Below are 22,661 nucleotides of genomic sequence, written 5' to 3'. Positions count from 1 at the left end.
CAACGGGGACATTGGAATTTTTTTAGCGGCGCAATGAAATAAATCGAAATTCTGAAAAAGGTGCTTTTTATGTATGTCATCAATTGTATAAATTAGTATTATTAATCAATTAAACAAATTAATATAAAATCGAATTGCGGCTGCGGAAATTTTCTTGAAGAGCGTCCAACCGGACCAACTGCTGCTGCAATTTCTAATTTACGGTCAGCAAATAAATTTTTTATAAAAGTTGGAATATTTAGGTCAAAGTGTCGGCTTTCCGGCCATACCACAGATGCTAAACTATAAAAATTTATTGATATATCGAAAGCCAAAATTGCGGGAATTTTTTTTAAATACTAATATAATATTTCGAAGCAGTCCACTCGAAGTCAACTAGCCTCAATTTGTTCAAGTTCTGAGTCCAGTCTACTTAAGAAATGCTAAAAAATGAATGGATCCCTAGCAGTATTGGGCACTCATTTGCTGTGCATATTGAATATAGCTAAAAAAGTTACGGGAATCCATTATGAAACTTTCAAGGATTGCTCTGTATAGTCTCGGCTATTAATGAAAGAAAGAATACAAAATCTGGGAGGGAGTGTTTTTAAAAAAAAAAAACATTTTCCAAAAATTACAACAAATAAAATTTCCCAAAAATTTTAAACTAATTAATAGATAAACTTTCTAACACTTTTTGAAGTGAAATTTCTTAGACATCGATGAACGAGCGAGAATAGAGAGTAAAATTTCAAGGCCATGCAACGTTTTGGTCATTTTCGTTCCGCGAGAGAGAAAAAAGATGTAACGTAGAGGAAAAGGAGAGAGAGAGCTATACCTTATATTCATCTTAGATACACTTTCGAGCTCGAGAGCACGGTGAGCGGAGGTGTATATTCCTAACATCTGGGGATCTCCTTCAGTTTTCGGCTCCCCGACTACTGTAGTGTCTTTCAGGCTGAACTGATGACAATAATAAATGCCGCGACACTGATACAGTGTGATGCGATATCCGGAAATGATATCTACATTTTCACTGATAGCCAAGGGGCGATAAAATCCCTCACAAAACAGTCGACAACCTCTAAGGTAGCCATGAAATGCCGCACATCTCTGAACGAGATGGCTGAGTCATTTCATCTAAAAGTAACATGGATTCCTGGCCATCGTGACATTGAGGGTAACTGTAGAGCCGATGCACTAGCGACACTCGGCACTAAATTGACTGATGAGTACATAGATAATGACATAGAGATACCCTTGCAAACATGTAAGCTACTCATCCTTGAAGAAATTGTAAAGAAAGCAAACGAAAGATGGCGTAATGAAGCCACCTGCAAAATCGCCCGTCAACTATGGCCGACTCTAAATGCTTAACGCACGGAATCTCTGCTAAGCCAAAATAAACACAGTCTTAGCACATTGATCTCAGTCATAACGGGGCACTGCCTAATAGGTAGACACGCCCAAAGGATGGGTGTGCAAACACATGACTTCTGTAGAAGTTGTCTAGATGAGGACGAGGAAGAGACAATCTCGCACCTACTGTGCAACTGCTCTGTTCTATCCAGACGCAGGTTTACTATTCTGGGACAATTTTTTAATGAGTTAGAAGATCTCAGTTCTACAGAAATCAGAGATATTTTAAAATTTTTGAAAAACACTCACTGATTTTAGGAGAGACAGGGACAAGCTCCCCACGCGGCATCACAATGGGCTATGAGCCTGAGTGTGTCCCACAGGACAACCGCTTCAACCTAACCTAACCTAACCTAGATACACTTTAGGCTATTCACGTCTCACTTTTGTGCGGTCCTTCGTCTTTTCCCCACTCCTACGCTAAGGCTCTAGTTTAAGTCGTACGACGTTACTCGTATTATAGGAGCAAGAGAGAACCATTATATACAAGACGTTAGAATATAACAGAGAGAGAAAGAGAGTGACGCGTAAACGTACAGCACTAACGCCATATTACTATAGTAGAGCGAAAGAGAGAAACACATTGTTAGAATAGGATAGATAGTATTGCGCATACGCGTGCCTTGTCTATGCACGTTATAGTGCTAGACGTTATATGTGCGTACGGCTCTAACGTCACGCTAATACATCGGAGCAAGAGAGAGCACAGTATAGTTAGAGTACGACAGAACGTATTGTGCGTGCTCTGGCAGTACGCGTTGGCGACAGACGCTATATATACGCAGTTGATATACCACGTATATTATTTTTGTTAATTTTGTCTATTTGTATTCTCTGCAAATGTTGTGAATTTATTTAGATATATATTCTTTCCCTCTCTCTCTCTCTCATTCTCTCTCGGGTCTCTCCCTCTTTTTTTGTCTGCTTTGAAGTCTCACTTCTGTTATGTGTACTACGATACACACACTTTTTTTATTAAAAAGAACTGAAAATATTTCACTTTATAAAACTTTATAGCAAAGTTTTCCCCTTTGAATAAATCTGAACATAACTAATTTTTCGGTTTACTTATTATGTATCCACAGGCTTATAAATAAACCAGTTTTCCAGAAAAATTTACGACAATGCCCAAAAAACTTGGATCACTTGACATGGAGTGGTTCATTAGAAGTATTTAGGCATTTTTCCCACCTTATACCTCCAAGAATTTCACTTAAGGTCAGTGACCTGATCTTTTAATGTTATCCTTTTACAATTTATCCCAACTGGTCTGTAAAAACGACATCAATAAAGTGACCGCCGTTGTAGATAAAATAAAAGAAAACTTTTCTTTTTTGTTTAAATGACCCATCACTTTTGCCTGCGACTCTTTCGGCTCGAATACTGTCTTTGAGAGCTTTTATAGTCTTGAGGATGTTGCCATAACCTTTTTCTTTTATTAATCTTTGCAAAAATAGTCGGTTTTAGTCACGGACATTCGAAGTCTCTCTGGAAAATTTAACTCAACTTTTTGAATCCGATCCAAACGATATGGTCCTTCCACTAATTTTTTAAGTGGAATGCACTTTGATTCGAAATCCATCTTTTACAAGGTGGCGCCAAATTAATCATCAATTTTGTTTCTGAATAACTTTCTTACTAAACATGATATAATTATTGTCTTTATTTTAAATGAATGAAATGGAATTGATTACTTAATTAGAAACAAAAACATTGAATTTCTTCATCGACGTTTTTCAACAGCCACCCTGTATTTTACACCATATGTACGTAAAAGATGTGAATGCCTTTTGAAAAGCGCACTACCGTACGGAAACGCGAACTGCCGGGCCTACAGACAGCCAGCTAGACAGACAATCAAATAGTCGAGATGGTTAGACTAACATCTCGTGCGATATTCTTATAGTATAAGCATATATATATTTATATATGCACATATAAGCATACATATGTAGTAAATGCCTTTATTCATGGCTACTTGTAAATGTGGAGACAAAGAAAGCAGAAAGGCGTGATGACTCGCTAGTTGGCAGGCGAAAAGATAGGCACGCTCATATATTATAAAATAAATTTGTGCAGACTTTGTATGCAAGTAAGTGCTGAGATGCGCTACAGTTGTGTGCAATAAAAATTGGAGAGTTTTTTAAGACGTATGTAGATCATTCATTGAGAATGTTTAGAGCACTCTGGCACCTGATCAAAGCATATACATTTTTAAAATTTGTGTTCCAAGTTCAGGTTGAGTGCGTCTATCTGAGAAACTTATACGGAATATAATGGAGTTTTTTCATATATTTAACTTGTATTTTATTTTATTTTTTCTCTATCAATAATGTAGATTAAAACCCAAGCGTACCGAATGAATCATCTCCACTGTAGAACGGTGGCCAGTGAGGTACGGTAAACTAGGCAGGTACGGTAAACTAGGCAGGCCTAGTTTACTGGGGCGGCAGCCCTTTTTCGGGAAAAACCCGAGTCATTCCGGTAACGTAGAACCGGCTGCCATGGGAATGGAATCCGCGGTGAACCTCTTCACCACCTGGACAAAGGAGGTCAAACTGAAACTTAAGGTAAAAGTCGATGGCATCCCAATTCCGACTGTAAACAACCCAGAATATTGGGAGTTACCATCGACAGTTTGCTCTCCTTCCCAGCGCATACAACCGCTATTGCTACCAAAGTCTAGAATCGCAACAAGGTATTCAAATCACTTGCCGAAAGCACTTGGAGCAAAGACAAAGAAATGTTGCTATCGACATTTAAGGCAATAAGCCGGCCGGGTCTAAACTATGCTGCGCCTGTCTGGTCGCCTGGAACCAATGATTTGCAGTGGACGAAGCTATAGACCTCCCAAAACACTGCGACAGAATGTCTTCTGATGTCCCCAATACAACATCTTCATGACAAGGCCCATATACTACCTGTGAAGGAGCATAATAAACTGCTCAGCAAGCAATTCCTGCTAGGGTGTTTCCGCAGATCTCACACATGCAGACACCTGCTACGTCATGCCAAGCATGTTAGGAGGTACTTCCTCAACTACTCGGACGAGATCCAGGACAAAACAGACCGAGAGCTACTGGATCGGACAGTGTACCGACAGACAATCAACGACATTCATCGGGAGACCCTTACCACCTTCTTTAGCTCCCGACCTCCGAATGCCGTTATCGGAGTCCAACCCCCACCCATCGCAGACGAAGAGCTCCAACTTCCCCGAGAGTCCCGCGTAACCTTAGCACAACTACGTTCTGAATACTGTAGCAGGTTAAACTCCTACTTATCCAGAATTGACCTCGACATACCAAACACATGTCCGGCATGTGAAGGCACCGCGCACGACACTAACTACCTTTGCACATGCCCAATAGACCCACTCATCTAACACCCCTCTTCCGCTGGACCCAATCCGTCGAAATAGCTAGTTTCCTGGGCTACCGTTAGATGAGCTAGACGAAGACGTCCGGTGATTACACTACACTGAAAGGACAAAGTTATTGCCACATAAACAACAACGATTAGCTGTTTTCTTGTCGTTCCCCGACAGTCGGATCTATGTAATCGGCCTAACCCTTAGTTAAAACGGGCTAAAAAATTATATTATATTTGCAAAAACAACACAATTTTGTCAATTCGATGCTGGTCTTAAAAGTTCGGTCTCTGCCTAGTCTCTGGAATAGTACGTGAAGATCTTAAGAAAAGATCTTAGCCCACCTCCGTATAAAACACCAGTGGTACAGAAATTAAGGTCATCGGATCACTGCTTCAATCCTATAGGCGACGTGATGTTGAAAGTTAAGCCGAACGTTGCCGAATTTGTGGAAAGAGCAGAGTGTCTCTCATCTCATTACATCCCCTGAGACATCCTTGACCCATATTTTTAGGAGCTGGTTATCAGCGGTGATTCATCACATCTAGGATTATAAGAATCATCTCGGTGTGAAATAGCACAGAGAGTTTGTGCATTTGTGCCATTCAGTCAGGTCTGGGGTCAAACTGCACTGAGGACATAAAAGATAGAAAAGGTTTTTCCCAATAAGGGCCGTCCCTCAGCAGGCAATGACAAACCATAGAGTGTATTTCCGCCGGGCAATGTTTAAAAAAAACAAAAAATCATCTGCCATTCGAAAGCTGCATCCTTTTGAGGATGAAAATCAAAATCCACAGCACAAATTGAAGGAAGAGCTCGGCCAAATACTCAACAAAGAATGTAGGTGCCAATAATATAGATAGAGGAATGAAGACGTTGGACGGAAAAATGCTGTTGGAAGCATAGCCAACGCTGACTCAATGAGGACGGTTTTTGAAGACGCGCCCGACGGCCGCTAACGCAGGAAAGAGTTGAACGCAAATATACTGTGAATGGTATATTTAGGCTTTTTATTTCCAAAATTAGTCTCGTCATTTCGGTCTTTCATACCGACTTTCCAATGTTCGAGTTGATGTGACAGCCTTACTTTTCTATTCTAACTGACATCTATTGGGCGCATCAATTGAACTAAGATTATTTTCCACACCGTATATCCAAAACAGAGAACGCCTTCAATTTCCTCTGCTCCGACCAGCACGCACCTCATAGTATGATTTTAGATCTGATGCAATTGTATCCATTCGTACAACTGGACCTTGCTAGCGGAGGGCTTTAACGGTATTGGTCTGCTATGCCAACGTAGCTATGTCGGCAGAATACAAACAAACAAGCAATGGAGCAAAAAGATTATTTCTTTATTTAGTAAAAATCATTATTTCTTTATTTAGTAAAAAATTAGTTTTACGCCACCTTGTACATATATTGATTTTACGAGTTAAGGAGTTGCATAGTTTTCCAGGACTAAAAATATTTTCTTAAACTTTCCATTCATTGAAAATTCAGCAATTTCCTACGACTGTTTCGAGTTAAATTTCCACGTCGTAGAAAGAAAACTTAAATTTGAATTTTACGCAGAGTTGTGTACAAGGTGTACTATTGCTGGTATCATATAATTTGCACCATATGTTGTCACCTTGTAAAATTAGTTGTGATAAAAAATTTCCTAGTTCAATCGCAGGTCAATCTTAACTTAAAGAAGTGTGCAAAATTTCAACCGAATTTTCTGAGAAGGCATGCCAAAACAACGACCTTTAGAAAAACTTGAGCTGGCCCATTTAGTGAAACATTCCAAGGTTTATTCTCTAAAAATTGTCCTAGTATTTATCACAATTTTGGATAGTCCTAAAAGCATCTTCTCCGTTTTCACTTTTTAGAAGTCGAAAAATTCTTTGCAGCTCATATTGGAACCAGATTTTACTTGAGGTTCGCCTTCGACAGTTTTAACTAGAAATCGATTTTGTTCTTTGCACCAAGAAGTGAGCTGCAAACTAAATTACGTAAACTAATCTCTGTTCTTCCACAATTCGTCTTCCACTTCACCCATTTCCTTTCCCTTTTTAAATTTATTTAATTTTTTCCAACGCCAAAATTTTTATAAATTCAGAGCATTTCTTTGTAAATTTACTGATTTACGGAATGAAAAAATTGGTACTTCTTCTTTTTGTTGACTGGCGTGATAACCGCTTAAGCGATTTTGGCTGAGTTCAACAAAACACGTCAGTCGTTTTTTTTTCTCGAGCTAACGGGCTCTAACTCCTTCTCCACCTGATCTTTCCAACGCAGAGAAAGCCTCCCTTTTCCTCTGCTACTAGTGCAAAAGTGCACGCAAGTTGCGAAAGTCTCTGTTCGCCATTTACTTGAGCGTGAGCAGGACAATTTTTCTGCATGCGCAACTTCTGGGCTTCGGCCAAGTATCCTCTGGTTAGCTTCAGAACACCCATTTGGAAAGAACTAATGTTAGAAGGCTAACCACTCCGGGATACCTGGTTGTGCGCTAGGTTTAGAACCCACTACATAAAAATCATTCGCCAATGAAAATGAAAGCAAATACTCGGCGGAAAAAATCAGTAATACAGGTCGAAAATCAAAACTATTCTGATCAAATCAATACGTCTAGTAACCCCTAAATACACACTTTTGAAAAATTAGAAATAAGTTATTAATAAGAGTTAGATACTAAAAATAATTTTTGATAGGTAAATTTGAGCCACTATTTTAAGAAATCCCAAACTACTTGCTTCCACACAAAAATCGTTTGAACTTTTGCTGCACACCACTGTATGCAAGTGCACTAATTTATCATAACATTCTAGTGCCGTGTTCTTCATTCATTTTTTCTTTGTTATTGTTTTATTTTTTGTTGTAGTTGCCAAAAAAGCCTATCGTGCTTTCAAGTAGTTCCATTAATACCAGGAAATGTAATAAGGAATGTGTAATAAAACCTAAATATCTGCTCAAGCACAACACCCGCCCATACCCGCTTCAAAACTATCGCCACGGCCAGCAGGCAACAACTCAAAATAACTAATAAGCGAGCCCAGCACTACTGCCACCCACTTCAGAGCATACGAGTACAAAGCAACAAACAAACAAACTGAACTAAACTTATGCATTTCCACTCCCTCTTCACACTCTAGTGGCTTGGCTAGTTCACTGGCTGTCTGCCTGGGTGGCTGGCTCATTGTCTTGCAAGGCGGCACATAAACTTTTGGTACAATTATAAAGAGAGAAAAGTGCTTGATTTTCATGCCATTAAGTAGGGTAAATGTACGGTCTATTAAGGACACTATAAACAGATATACACACATATGCAAGTATGCATGGATGTGTATATATATGCATCAATGTACGCATAAATATAAATGGCAATGTAGGTTGAAGGAAATGTACGAGTGTCCTTTCCATATGGCAGGAATGGCAAAGGTTGCTTGTCAGTTACACATTGTGGCTACAAGTGGCTGCGGTGTGGTGGACATGTGTATGTTTGGCCGCTGATAAGCATTTAGGCCGCATTCATAAAATGTTCACAGTCATTTGATGCGAAGGTTCTTGGGAGCTTTCTTCATCTGTTAGTTTGTTGGCTGTTCACAGCCATTGGAGGAAGCAAATGGCATGGAGAAAGTGAAGTTTTTATTTTCTGTTGTTGTTGTACTTTCATAGGTAATGCTGGTGTTAGTGTGTGGTGCTATTGCTGGTAAATGCTTGGCAATTTATTAGCACTATTAAGCGTGTCAGTGGCAATTTTATATCTGTGGTGAATATGCAAGTATAAATGCATATGTATGAGTGCATGTATATTACTTATGTGTATGCACCCTGCAGGAAAATCCACTACTTCGGAACTAAAACCTTGACTAGATCACACACCTTTAATTTTTCGTAAAACCAAATCGGAAATTCTATACGTTGATAACATCAGAAGTGTCCATTGTACACCCCGCATACCTTTTTCCATAGATCGGAACTAGTACCAAATTCAACATCCGTACGTTTTCTATCCTCTTTTCATTATTTTCGAACCAGTGTTGAATGTAATAAATTGTAGCTGTAAGAAATAAAGCATATTAAAGGACGTTTATACTTGAACCTTAGGAGCTTTTGTGCCCACATAACATACAGAATTCACTATATTCTTTCACCCACGAAGCCTACGAGGCTATGTACATTTATAACATTGAAATCACTGTGAGGAGAATGCAAAGGTGTGGCCAAGGACAAACCGTAAATCGGTTCTCAGCGGTTTTGAAGAAATCAACTGGTTTTCTGACGTAACAGGGGATATGACAGCGGTTGGTTTCGTCAAAAACTGACCTGGCGTAGGTTAAGTACGAAAAAATTAACGCAGCCACTGCCTATGTTATTTGTTGATTAGAAAGCTGATTGTATTCAACTAACCTCACTTTACACATTTTGTTTTCATTTTACTCGCCTCTCTCTCTCTCTCTGTCAAATCTCCTATGACGCAACAGTCAAAATTACACTCACAATTTTCCTTCGGATGGTTAAACTATGTAATCTATTATCCTTGCATTGAAATTAACCAACGATATTTGTAATGGCGTAACTCAAACGAGCCAAAACTCTACAAACCACGACAGGGTCGATCCAAACCCAGGTTTTCTTAACTTTTCCTTTTCATTTTCATGATGTGGTGCACTCAAACTTCCTTCTGCCAATCGATATAAAAAATAAGGAATATTATGTGAGTGTGTCTTACGAAATCAGAATTCGACGAAACATCTCAAGATTTCTTCATCTTTATAATACATTAGTTCACACATCTTATCTTGCACCCGACTATTTCGCCATAAAAAAAATTAGTTAATCTCTAAAAGCTCTGTATTCAGTTGAAATAATCCTATGCCACTCTATCTTGTTCCGACGACTCACATTATCACTTCTCAAAAAGCCTTCCGAGATGACCAAGTAGATACTGCAGAAGAAGCTGAAGACGATTTCCAAATTGTCTTATGAAAAGTGGGTCCGAATAAGCTTTAAAGTATGTATGTATGTGCATTGGTTGCCTTGGATATTACATTGAAGAGGAAAATTGATTATGCACAATTTTGTCAGTCAATGAGGCTAGTACTACCAACAAACATTTTTTTCTCCACCCTGTATGCATTTGACGACAAATTCTTTAGCTGGACTAAAAGTATTTATTGAATTCAAAAAATTTAGATCAGATCTCCAACTCTCCTCGAACCAACGACACATTGCATTGGAAACCTGCGACAACATGTTGCCTTACAATCGTAACTAATGACTTATTGGCGATTTGGTGGGAAATGGAGAAGTAGTGTGCGATTTTCCAAAACTCATATCTAGTGTTCAATTAGTGCTAGTCCTAACTATGTCATAAGGATCTACAGTGACAGCCAGACTGCACTAAAGGCCTTAGACAACCGCTCTCGCCTCTTCAAAAAATAGTCCAGAAATGTAAATTGAGGCTAAACTTGTGACAAGGCGGAATTAGCTTGAACTTGTGGGAATGCCGCGGCACTGGTGTGTGGGGTTCAAGGCAACGAACAGGTGCATTAATTGGTGCACTGCTGTTCTTTGGAGTTTCCAACTAAGCCGGATCCAATTTTAGGGCCAAGGATAGTAGTCGGGTAAATCAAGGTTTTCATTAATAAAGCTCACGAGAGCCGTTTGTGAAGTACTGACTTTTTCAAAACAACCAAGTGTTGCCTGAAGACGCCGTACGATGGTAGGAAAATTCCATATCATACATGTGAGGAGAAATGAGTTATGTGGACTGAGAACTACGAACTCCATAGATATTATAGACGATCTACCTGTACGTCTTGTTTGTAGAATGAGAATGGTACACAGCATTTTCTCTGCCGCTGTCCGACTTTCGCCAGACTTACATAGATGGAACATTTTTGGGTTGATGTACCTGTATTCAGAATGGCCTAGCTACATTATAATTCCCTCGATAAACTGCTCAGATTCTTAAAAAAATGGGTAGTATGCAGAAGAACAATAAATTCTCACCCCTACTGTCTTTCTTTATCCCTTAAATTCTCTCTCTAGGCTCTAAATACAATGGGCAATATTGTCTAACTGCTTAGAAATTTTCGGCCATCCACAGATTCCTTTCCATTTGCATTCCATTTAATTTCACTGATACTAAATACGATATTTTTCACTGGTTAAAATATTACCTGCAGGGTATGTACAAATATATGTGAATAAGTTTTTTGCGTGTGCGTGTGTGAGCATGGTAAGCAAAATATTTCATACCTGCAACAGTTGATAAGCCACCAACACCATCTACACCTACGCAGGCGCATTGATTCGGAGTGGAGCCAGTTGAAGTGGCGCCCACTCGAAGAGAAATATATATTTTTAACACTGTTGTGCTAACACATACAAGTAAGTATGTATATATAGTAGATAGCTGCTCGTCTACGCTTGTGGTCAGAAAAATATGTACGAACGCTTTAAAGCTAAATTAACTTGAATGACTCGGAATGCTTCTTAGAAGACGATCTGTATTTAATTGTATTATTCACTTATGATATTCAAAAGACGCTTTCTTCATATTTTGATTGGCTATCCTGCAAGACACACAGATATTTGCTGAGTCAACCATTGCCACAGTATTTGCCAATAATGTCTTAAGATTCTTCAGTCTAATACTGCACTTTAATACATGGGCATTGACCGCTCCTTAGTCATCTATATGACTTTACTACTTACTCAGATATGCCTAGTTGTAGTAGTCATAACCATATCTTAGCAATCAGCTTTGATCGTTGAAATAAGATGTAGGAATATATCAAGCCTTTTGTGAGCAAAGTTAGGATAGACAAGTTGCTCTTACAAAGAATTCACTTGGCGACTACGGAGGCACATTGTGAGATCCAGGAAAGAGGGGTTTCCCCAATTATATCCAAACATAATACTTCGCTAAAAAGCACAATATTATGGCTAATTCTATCACTCCTTAGAAAGAGACTATGCCTAGCCTACTCGGGTCTTTAAAAAAGTGGTCCTCCTACTGTTAGTAACTCTGTTCTAACCTTTTCTTCATCTTAGGGACAAAGAAAACTCAGCAAAACTTGAATTTTTGAACTCAATTCCCAATTCTACTAAAAAACTATTATGTCGCCAGCTCGTCCAGTCCCTTGAATTTTTGAATACCAGTATGAATAAATATTATTGGCGTAAATTACTTAATCGTTGTTTGACTGTCAATGGAGAAAGCAAGTTTTGAGAGGTCCACCCTGTGGTACTATTGCAAGTATGTCAAGTGCATATATCTGAGCTTGAGAAATACTGCCGCGGTTTAAAAGTCTGCACCCTTTTCTCAGTGAGACTTACTGGAAGAAGGCTCGTGATTGTGTTCCTATTGTGTGGCTATTGTCCAATAATCCAAGATCATGGAACAATCAATAAAGCATATCTTGCTCGCTGACAAAGTTTTTTTAGCCAGAAATGCAATTCATTGCCTAAGATGATTTTGCAGGGAAATGGAGAGCCAGCGTGAGGCATGTCCGCAGCCAAACCTGAAAATGTATGATCATTCACATGTTTGACTGGAATACGACTTCCGACATACATATATAAGGCACCAAAGTTGATCCTAGTTAGCCCAACTCCAAGTTGGCATATGTAGATTCAATTGAATTGGCACGATCACTTAGCGGTCCAAGAGCATGTATTTTTTTTTAATCATAGGTAGGTAAGTAGGTGAAATTGTTGAAGTTCCAGTCCGGCACTCCTCAAGTAGCTCTAAATTGCCGTTTTGATACCACTCCTTCTCTGAAAGATCCCCACAGCTTTTGCAATGGAGCTTAAATGGTAACCCTCGGCATATTTCTGCGCTTTCCTGGGCCTTTTGCTTGAAAAACACTAGCAGTATTCGGCAGTTTAAAGGAGATAGATAAATTGCCTGATTTAGAGAACACCCCTGCTCCGACTCGCGACTCCATCTTCGCACCGTCAGTGAAGACAGAGGTGCAAGCTTCGGTGCAGATTTCCCCCTCTATCCAATCCTGCCTATTTGAAAAGATCTCCCTAGCACGACTCTCAAACTGTAGTTTGCGGATAGAGAGATCTATTCGAAGTTCCGAGAAATACGGTGTAAACTGCCCGAAAATGCTACCATGTCCCTTGAGAGATTGCCTCCAGAGGCCAACCTCCTCTAACCTGATTGCATTTTAAGCTGTGATGGGAATAACGTAAAAGTCGATGCAAGTTTTACATGTTCCTGTGATGCCAATGCTTGCAGTCCTTTGCACCGTCCCCAGTTTAGTGATATTATAGCCCTTCCGAAGAGCTTCCCACCAAACCAGGCTTCAATACGATAAAATTGCCAAAACCACTGCGTTGTACATCCACAGCACGATCTGTGGCTTGAGTCCCCATTTTTTACCGAACATAGATTCGCAAGAGTAGAAGGCTATACTGGCCTTCTTTACCCGATTTTCAATGAGTAGCTTCCAATGGAGTTTGGAGTCAAGTATCACTCCAAGATATTTAGCTTCCGATGAGAGAGGGAGAACTTGGTTGTTTAATTTGGGAAGTCGAAAGGGTGGAGATTTATATTTGCTGGTAAATAGCTCCAGCTCAGTTTTGTCAGAGTTGACTCGGAGGTCGCAAGTGGCAGCCCAGCGACTGAGTACAGCCAGTCCCCTTTCCAAAATCTCAGCCATGACTGAGGGAAACGGTCCCAATACCATCAGGACCAAGTCATCGGCGTATGCTATTACCTTAACCCCACCTTCATTTAGCCAAACTTTGATTTTCAAATTCATACCACTTCGGAATGAAGTTTTTTCGAAAGCGAGTACTGTACTGGTCATTCTCGAAAGAGGAGCTTTGGTCAAAATAAACCACACACTGCGCATTTTGCACACATATTTATGGACAAAGTTCATGAGAGTGGGTTTGTGAGTGACCACTTTTATGGGCTGAGTTTGATTAGAGCGCATGCTAATTGGCGTCCTCGAAGTTGTGATTTGTTCCCGTTTGATTTTTTTCTTTTATAAAATAGCTCTAAGGTGTTATCCTGTTATCCCAAATGCAATGTGATCCTTAAAACTAACATTGTAAGCCAGCCAATCGTCAAGCCAGAAATCGTCAAGAAGTTCTTGAAAGCCTGGAATCCGCATTGACAAATCCGAAGGGTCTTGTTCTACCCAAGCTTAAGTTATATTAATGCGGTAGTCGGTCTGTACGACTTAGACCTTACCTCATTTATTTTTCTTCGTGAAACCATTTCGCGGCTCTTATGAAGCGCAGGATTGGTCACGTCCCCACGCCAGACAGTTCTTGAGAGGCTAAGCAGTTTCTTTGCCTTTTTCTTCTTGCGGCCATAATAACTTAGCTGTTACGCATATGTCTTCATCTCTCCGTGGTCTACCCAAATGCAATATTCTTACAAAGCTCATCAATTTTCCCACTCTTGCTAGTAATAGTTCCATTTGTGAAACATATATAATATATAATTGGCACGTACACCCTTTTTGGATATTTTGCCAAGCTCCTCCTCCTATTTGTGTGGTGCGTCTTGATGTTGTTCCACAAACGAAAAGACCTACAGTTTCAAGTCGACTCCGAACGGCAGATATTTTTTGTAAAAATATTAACACTCATTCCAGCACTTTTGGTATATCGGGATCGCTTTTTACCGCTAATAAAGTGATACTATCCTCCCTCAATAAATTATATACCTCTAATTTTTTGTTCTGCTCATGCATTTTTATTGTAACTGAACGGTTTTAAAACTCGGCGCTTAGCAAACTCTTGCCTCTCTTGTTCCAGCGTCGAAACAAAAATTATTCTTAGGTCATGCCGACTGCACCCCAGGTGTCGGTTAAGCGGCAGCATGGCAATCATTTGGATTAGTGTTGTTTTTTTATTATTATGATATTCAAGAAATACAAGAAGCTTTTTCTATATATAAAAGAAAAGACTTTGCTTATTTCATTTAATTTTTAGCAAGACGCTTGTGATATGCTCAGGAAATGATGTACAGGATATGTTCAACACCACCGCTTTCCTTTTTGTGGCACTCTGGCTCACAAATGAAAGAATTGCAAATACCAAAAAGTTGAGCTGCCGAATTCAGGTTTCGATAATATAAATAAATTATTTATAATGTTAATTGCATCGCGCAGCAAGCAAAAAAGGCGAGAATGCTGTATAGAAATATAAAGTAGGAAAAGCTGTAGAATATTATGAATAAAGGAGGCCCGGAAGAACTTGAAAAGTTTGATTCGAGTCCTCTAGACCATTTTTTCGTTGCGAGCTCATCTGGCTCCTGATTTTGCGGAATATTAAATTCGGATTCGGATGGAGGTTCCAAATAGAGATTATTGACTTAAATGTCTTTCTTAATCGTAGCCTGACTATTTACAGAGAAAGCAAGTATTGATAGGACCACAATGCTCACTAGCTTTGGTACTATGTGAACGGCATGTAAGCGAGCTTGCATTTGCCTTGATTTGCAATTATCTTGCTCTTCTCAATGAGTCTGCCGCTTTGTCCTTAAACGTCACAATTTTCATTTTTTTTTTATTTATGGAATTCCTAATCTGGACTCAAGTTATATATATATATGTATATATAATTGCGCGTACACCCTTTTTGTGTGGCCGAGCTCCTCCTCCTATTTGTGGTGTGCGTCTTGATGTTGTTCCACAAATGGATGGACCTACAGTTTTAAGCCGACTCCGAACGGCAGATATTTTTATGAGGAGCTTTTTCATGGCAGAAATACACTCGGAGGTTTTCCATTGCCTGTCGAGGGGCGACCGCTAATAGAAAAATGTTTTTCTTAATTTTGGTGTTTCACCGAGATTCGAACCGACGTGCTCTCTGTGAATTGCGAATGGTAGTCACGCACCAACCCCTTCAATTGAGAAGAAATCGTATAAAAATACATTTCCCACAAATATTGCCTTTAGCAGTCTATAATACAATTTAATGACGCATAGTTTTGTCTAACATTTTAATCAAATTTTTCTTACTCGTGTGAGTCATTTTGACCCTTATTTTTGAAAATGAAAACTTACCATTTCTAAAGTCGATAGAAGGTTGAAATACTCCGCAAAAATATTCCTTGTAAAACTTTAGTAGAAGTTTTGTCTTACATACAAACATTTTGTTGGCGGCGAAGTACTGTTTGTCTAGGACCAACCAACAGTAATCTTTAAACCTATTTGATGTAATCGGATTAAAAAATGAAATTTCCTATTCCTATTGAAAACCTCGTTATTTAAGAAGTGAAATATGAAATAAAGTTCGGACTAACTTCGAGTGTATAATACCTCCAGGTATCACTGACCAGCAAGGGGAATTATCTTTAGAGACAACTTTTCACCTTTGGGTACTTAAAAATAAATATAGTGTACAGCGACTGAAGTGAAACGATTTTTCAGGCTATGTAATAGAACGTATCTATTTGCGTGACCATATATGTACGTGCATGTATATGTACATGTGCCTATTAACTTCTTTGTATGAGCATATTTTTCATACTCATATGAATAGGCCACAAATGGCTAAAATTTCATCCGAAACTTTAACAAAACACGCTCACGTCACTTGCCATTCAAAGTGCGGACAACTCAGAGCTCAACGCAATTGACTTTCAGCATTCAGCTGAACATGTCTTGTTATGCGGCACGCGCGGTTAGCCGCCGCGGCCGACTCTGATGAGGCTGCTGGACGGCGCTTCCGCTCGGTGACGCCGAGATTTTTGCGGTCCATTCGGCAGCGTTTGTGGGTGTTTTAATTGCACACATTAACAACACCAACAAGCAATGCGGAGAAACACAAAAAGCTTCATGAGCCTATGTATGTGTGTACATGCATATGCGCATATGTATAAATATGTACATATTATGTGCGCGCGCGCGCGGTGTGTTGCTGTTACAAGATTTTGAAATACGCTTAAATTTACATATCGCTGCTGCGCGCAAATAAGTCAATAAAATAGTGAGCCCACACAACCGCTATGCGGTGTCGAATGTGGCAGCTCAGCGCAGCGCAACTCTGCCGCTGGACGTATTAATTGGCCAGAAGCAGCCGCTTCAACGATAGCGGGCGACAAAGCATTGCGCCAGCCGCTAACTACGAAATAACAAATATTGCCTATGTATTTATGTACATACATGTAAATTTGAATACATACATACGTATACGCATATTTACGGGATGAAATTTTTTGTTTATTAATTTGCCGTTTACTGGCAAGTTTTTTTATCTTTAAAATCGCTGTTTTTTGTTTGCTCAACGACGCAATCACCCTTTTGTTGTTGTTAATTTATTAATTCATTACTTTTTTTTCTCACTTCATTTTCTTTTGCAACAACAAGCTACTCGACACCAACAGGTGTGAATGAAATAAACTTTTATTTTTGTTTGAATGAGTAGAAGAATGAATGGATGGGTGAAAGACTGAATGCATGTTTGAGTGAGTTAGTGACAATAGGTGTAAAGGTCTCTCTGTATGTTGTGAGGATGTGTGCGTATTACTTTGAATGAATGAATCGCCTGCTAGTTGGTTATTTGGCTGGCTGATTTGTTGCTTACTGATTTCGTTTCCTATGCCAAGTGCTTCTGGGAGCACTCGTGCTGCTCGAACCAAGCCCTCAAGTATACTTCAGTGGCGTGTTACACCACTTCAATTTCAAATGCTGTAAATACACCACTCAATGTTGCATACCGCAGCAATTTGCACATAAACTTATGTGTACATACACACAAACAAATTTGCAATGCGCTCGTGTAGGTGTGGCAAGAACTCTTTTATTGATTGATTCATCTATAAAATGTTTTAAAGCGAAAAAATCGTCAATGGACGTGTTGAAAAAGCATAACATTATAAATTAGAGGTTTTGAACCCCGTTTTTAGGCAAGCGCATGTATCAATGCGTGAACGTATTACAATATTATTTATTTGTTGTTTTTTTTTTACATTAAAGTTAAGAGAAACTCATATAGAGCTGCAGAATTTAGCTTCTAAACGCCCAGCTCGCACGGTGATCGAGATATACAATGTGTTTGTGTTAGTTATAAAATTGAAAATATTACAGCTGTAAATGGGTCTGCTAGGTGGCGCTGGAACAAAGATGTTGACACTTCGGATTTATGCCCCGATTTGGTTTGCACTCAAAATTTAGTATATTTAAGTTAGTTGAAGCAAAATTAATCAATCAATTTTGTTTTTCAATAACTTTTTTAATAAATAAAAAAATGCTTTTGAGCAATGGAAATTTTGTATTTTAACCTTTACGCACTCCATGGCTTGTCTGTTTAAACGCTGATGCAGTTGCTTACTTTACAAGTATAAAATGTGCTTGACGTCGCGCCATTTGCAAAAATTATAAATATTCCGCTGGGGTGATTAATTTTGCGCCACCTTATACAAATAAAAATGCACTCTTTTTTCGTTAAATAAATGCAACAGGTGGCGCTGTGGCTAAGATTTTTGAAAATTTGGCTGTTTTACAAAAGTAATACTTTTGCTGGTTCGGGTCTTTGTGCATTTTGTTAACGATGTATTCACCAGTGACTTTTGAATTAAATATATTTTAAGGAATATAATTTATTAGTCGCATCCAGCACTCAAGCAACCCAAACCACCAAAATGAAATAAAATATTTTTCCGATTAGCGGTCACTCTCGGCAGGTTTTTTATGGGGAGCTTTTGCATGGGAGAAATACACTCGGAGGAAATACCTGTCGAGGGGCGACCGACATTGTTTTTCTTCATTTTGGTGTTTCACCGAGATTCCGAATGGTAGTCATGCACCAACCCATTCGGCTACGGTGGCCGAAAGAAAAAAATAGTTATTACTGAAAATTGTTTTTGTACTGATTCCAGTACACCGATGTTGATGATTTTCCTCCACATAAAAGGTTTCCGAATAAGTGCCTTATATGGAAGAAAGTTGTCAACGTCGTCTGTGAAAAATATTTTCAAAAATCAACACTATTTTTGAACGAATAAAGACTTACATTTTATTATTACTAAAATTTTGTATTATTAAATTTAATAAATGCGAAACTGTATGCCCAAAAGTTTTCTGTAAATTTCGATTAAAAAGTGGAAAGTTTTAGTGATAATTTCATAAAATGTTTACAAATTTTTTATAAAGTTTGGAACTCTCATTTATAGAATTTTTATTACAAAATAAAAAATGTATAAAAGATAATTGTATAAAAAATGAATGAAAAAAATTTAGCTTGAAAATTCTTACGTATATTGTATAAATTAGGGGTGGGACTATTCGAATAAAAATTATTCGAATAATAAAATCTTTTATTCGAGAGGTATTCGTAATTCGAATAATATTTATTCGAATTTTTTATTCGTTTATTCGAATAATGCTATTCGAATACCTCACTATTCGAATACCTCACTATTCGAATACCTTACTATTCGAATACCTTACTATTCGAATACATCACTATTCGAATACTTCACTATTCGAATATTTTTGGTAAATATTTATTTAAATTAGCACCATGAGAAGGGCCAATGTAATTTTTATATTTTTAAAAGCATTTTCTCCCTGATGTTAATGAATATATAGTAAGGTATTCGAATAGTGAGGTATTCGAATAGTAAGGTATTCGAATAATGAACTATTCGAATTATTTGAAACGAATAGTATTATTCGTTTTATTCGATTAATGTTAGTTATAGTATTATTCGTTTTATTCGAATAATGTTTATTCGAATATTATTCGAAAATAATCCCACCCCTAGTATAAATTGTGTCTTAATATGTGACCACAGGGTTGCATACGTATGCTATGGATTTTTTTTTTTTTATTATAGCCGCTTACAGCTCAACCTAATATCAGCTACTCGCAAAACTCCATAAATACTTTTAAGAACCACCTCATCAAAAGTTGCTACCGTCCCTTGTATGCCCATATAACAGGGCAGGCATAAGAAAATTTATGGGATGTGGGTGTTGTTTGTCTAAAGCAATATTTACTGCTCAATTGCCTACTTAGCCCACACAAACGCTTGCTGACCAGATTCCTTGTGCATATGTACATAAAGTATGTGTGAGTTGCCAGGTGTAATAGGAAAACAAAGAGAAATTGAAGTTTTATGGGCTTTCTCCGCATGCCAAGCATCTGCAATTTATCGAAATTTACGCTGTATAGATGAATTTCAGTCTGCTTTCGCCAACTGCGTACGAAACAATCAAATCTTGTATTGAAGGATGTGCACCGGTGATGAATAGGTTGGTCATCGGATTTGATTTGCTTTTATGATGATTGCCATTGGCTTTAATCAACTTCGATAGTAGGCGAGAGTAGGCGATAGTAGGCTAGTTGCTCTCCAGCAGCAAGTGCGCAACTGAGCTATTAAGCTCATATAAATGATTTTAGGAGCCTCTACAGTCAATAAATAAGCAGTAACGCTAAAAGGTAGCAACTCACCTCACTTTTGCTTTGTGTAAACGACCCCCCTTAAAACGATGTTATCCGAAATTCCGATGCCAGCTTATATAAACTGGCATATTTTACAACCATTACTTAAATTTCGTCATGAATTTGATGTTCCAACTAGCAAAGCTGACAACCTGTTGTGATATATTGCACTGCGTCCGGCATGTCTGCAAATCTCTTTGCCACAATGAAGTAGTACAATTTTACAGTGACAAGTTTCCTTATTTATTCTACTGTTTATACCCCAGTGATATCCGCAACCCACACTTTATGAGTGATGTTTCCAAGTAAATAATGTGTCGATGCAACACTTGTAAAAATTCTTTCTCAGTGTTAGCTTCGGACAAATTCGGTCACTAATTTGTAATAACTACTGTATTGCAACAACAATAAAACTCTTAACAGGTAAAGAATTAAGAATTTTTGAATTTTTATTGTTGGTTACAGACGCAGTTTAAATAGAGTTTCCAAAAAGTTATCAATTATTGACATGTGATAATCCACGAAAAACACTCTTTACCTATAGCGGATGATTTCTTCTTGTCTTTATAATTGAATAAATAGTATTCCGACCTCAAAAGTCATTCGTCCAATGCAGGAAAAAGAAAGGAAGAACACAATGTGAGTACGAATGCCCACGCATACCTATTATTTTAGCAGCAGCCGTAACAGAATAGGCTTGTGGTGACTACCATTTGTTAGCATTTGGGATTTTTGTAATATATTAGCTGTAGTCTCTCAGCGGGCAATGGTAGAACTCCGAGCGTATTTCTGCCATGAAAAGCTTTCTCCATAAAAGCACCTGTCATGCGGAGGAGGTATAGAAGTGTTCATCCCTTCGTTTGTAGAACAACATCAAGCGGCACACCACAATTCGGAGGAAGAGCTCGAACAAACACTTATCGGTAGAAATTCTCATCGGTGCTCGGTAAGAATTTCATACGGACTTGGTTACCTTAGGACTGTCTACCAAAGGAATTCACTGTATTACAAAAGTATTTGTTTTCATACAACGCATGCTATGGCTGTCTAAAAGTAAGTTGCAGGCAACATTTCTATGTTTTTCAACCGATTTTTTTTAAGGAAAAGAACTTACTCTGGCTTTCAGTCCGCTGAAATACCGCTCGTATGATTAAAAGAGGCAGAAGAGGTTGAAATATGCAGACTTGGGCACTCATTGAACTCTCTAACACATCTGCGCAACCAACCCATTATATTCCCCGAAGGCTTTGAAGCTTGAGAAAGGGTTGGCTCGTCTCGTTTTTTTTTAACATTTAGAGCGTTCTGGTAAAAGTTTTGTCTTGTGTGGAATAAAGGTGCATATTTTGCACGTTCAGGCATTGGAAAATCTACCGATTTATTCGCCTGTGCTCCAGATGGTCAGTCTTATTACCAGCTGTGGTAAAAATAGTTTTTGCTGTCAAGTCTACAAAGTTAGTCGCATAAATATAGGTATTTGCGCCCAAGGACACGTAGATGTTGCCAGATTGAGACGGCATTTATCAAATATTTTGTCTTTATTATGCGGTCACTGATGTCACAGAATAAGACGATGTAAGAATTTGGTAACCTTTCGCGGAGTGGATGTTAATTGGTCACCAAAATCACGCGATTTGACTTCGCTAAACTTTTCCTTCTGAGGTTTTCTGAAATCAGAAGTCTATGCCAATGAGCAGCAATCGAACAAAAAACTTAACTTAAAAAAACACTTAACACAGCCCATTGCTCAAATGAAACCGAATCTATGTAAGCAGCAGAGTAACCGAGACTTTGGAGTCACTTGAAACTCCAACTTTATTATATCAAAATTCAGTTGGAAATAAAACTGCTTATTCGAAATTTTTCTAAAGATTCTAATTTAAAAAATTTGAAATTTTGACGAAAATTTGTTGAAAATTTAAAACTTGGTTTTTATGATAGGAGAATTACTAAAATTAAATACGAAACAAAAAAAATGTCAAAAGTTATCAAGCGTCCCTTTGGAGTAGTTATTTAATGCACTGCATGTAATGGCAAAAATGCTAATAGTAATTTCTATTTTACAAAAATTTATATTTTCATAAAAACAATGTATTTAAAAAACATGCCAGCAGTCACTTTTGTTTTATAAAAACCCATTTGCTTTAAATCTTTTTTTTTTAACCTGTGTCAATAATTGCAAACAAAAATTATCAGCTGGAAATAATGGTGTGGCATTTTTGAGGTCTTCAACTAGGAGAAACCGACAAAAATTATAAATCAAATTTTTGGTTGAAATCACGTTGGTTTTTCAATTCTAAAAGAAGCTTCGCTAATTTCACGAATACAGCTTATTTTATTCGATTACTCTACTTTGATCCGCCCCTATTGCACTCTTCATTGTATCCCCCTTATTGCACCTCAGTCGTAAGTCCTTAGCTTGAAAATTCAAATGCTTTTTCTTTCCAGAGCTTTCCGCATTTCACCGTAAAGCTTTTAATCC

At 38.2% G+C, this 22,661-nt stretch overlaps 1 protein-coding gene across 4 annotated transcripts in view; it reads left to right on the top strand.

Annotated features, from left to right (window-relative positions):
• Positions 1–22,661, top strand: part of LOC128869800 (helix-loop-helix protein delilah) — a 71,934-nt gene that overhangs the window by 8,946 nt on the left and 40,327 nt on the right. The window lies entirely within an intron of this gene.

This window comes from Anastrepha ludens, chromosome 2 (assembly GCF_028408465.1).
Source record: "Anastrepha ludens isolate Willacy chromosome 2, idAnaLude1.1, whole genome shotgun sequence".
Classification (NCBI taxonomy): Eukaryota; Metazoa; Arthropoda; class Insecta; order Diptera; family Tephritidae; genus Anastrepha; species Anastrepha ludens.
Note: the sequence above shows the minus strand (reverse complement) of the source record. Positions and strands in the feature narration are given on the sequence as shown.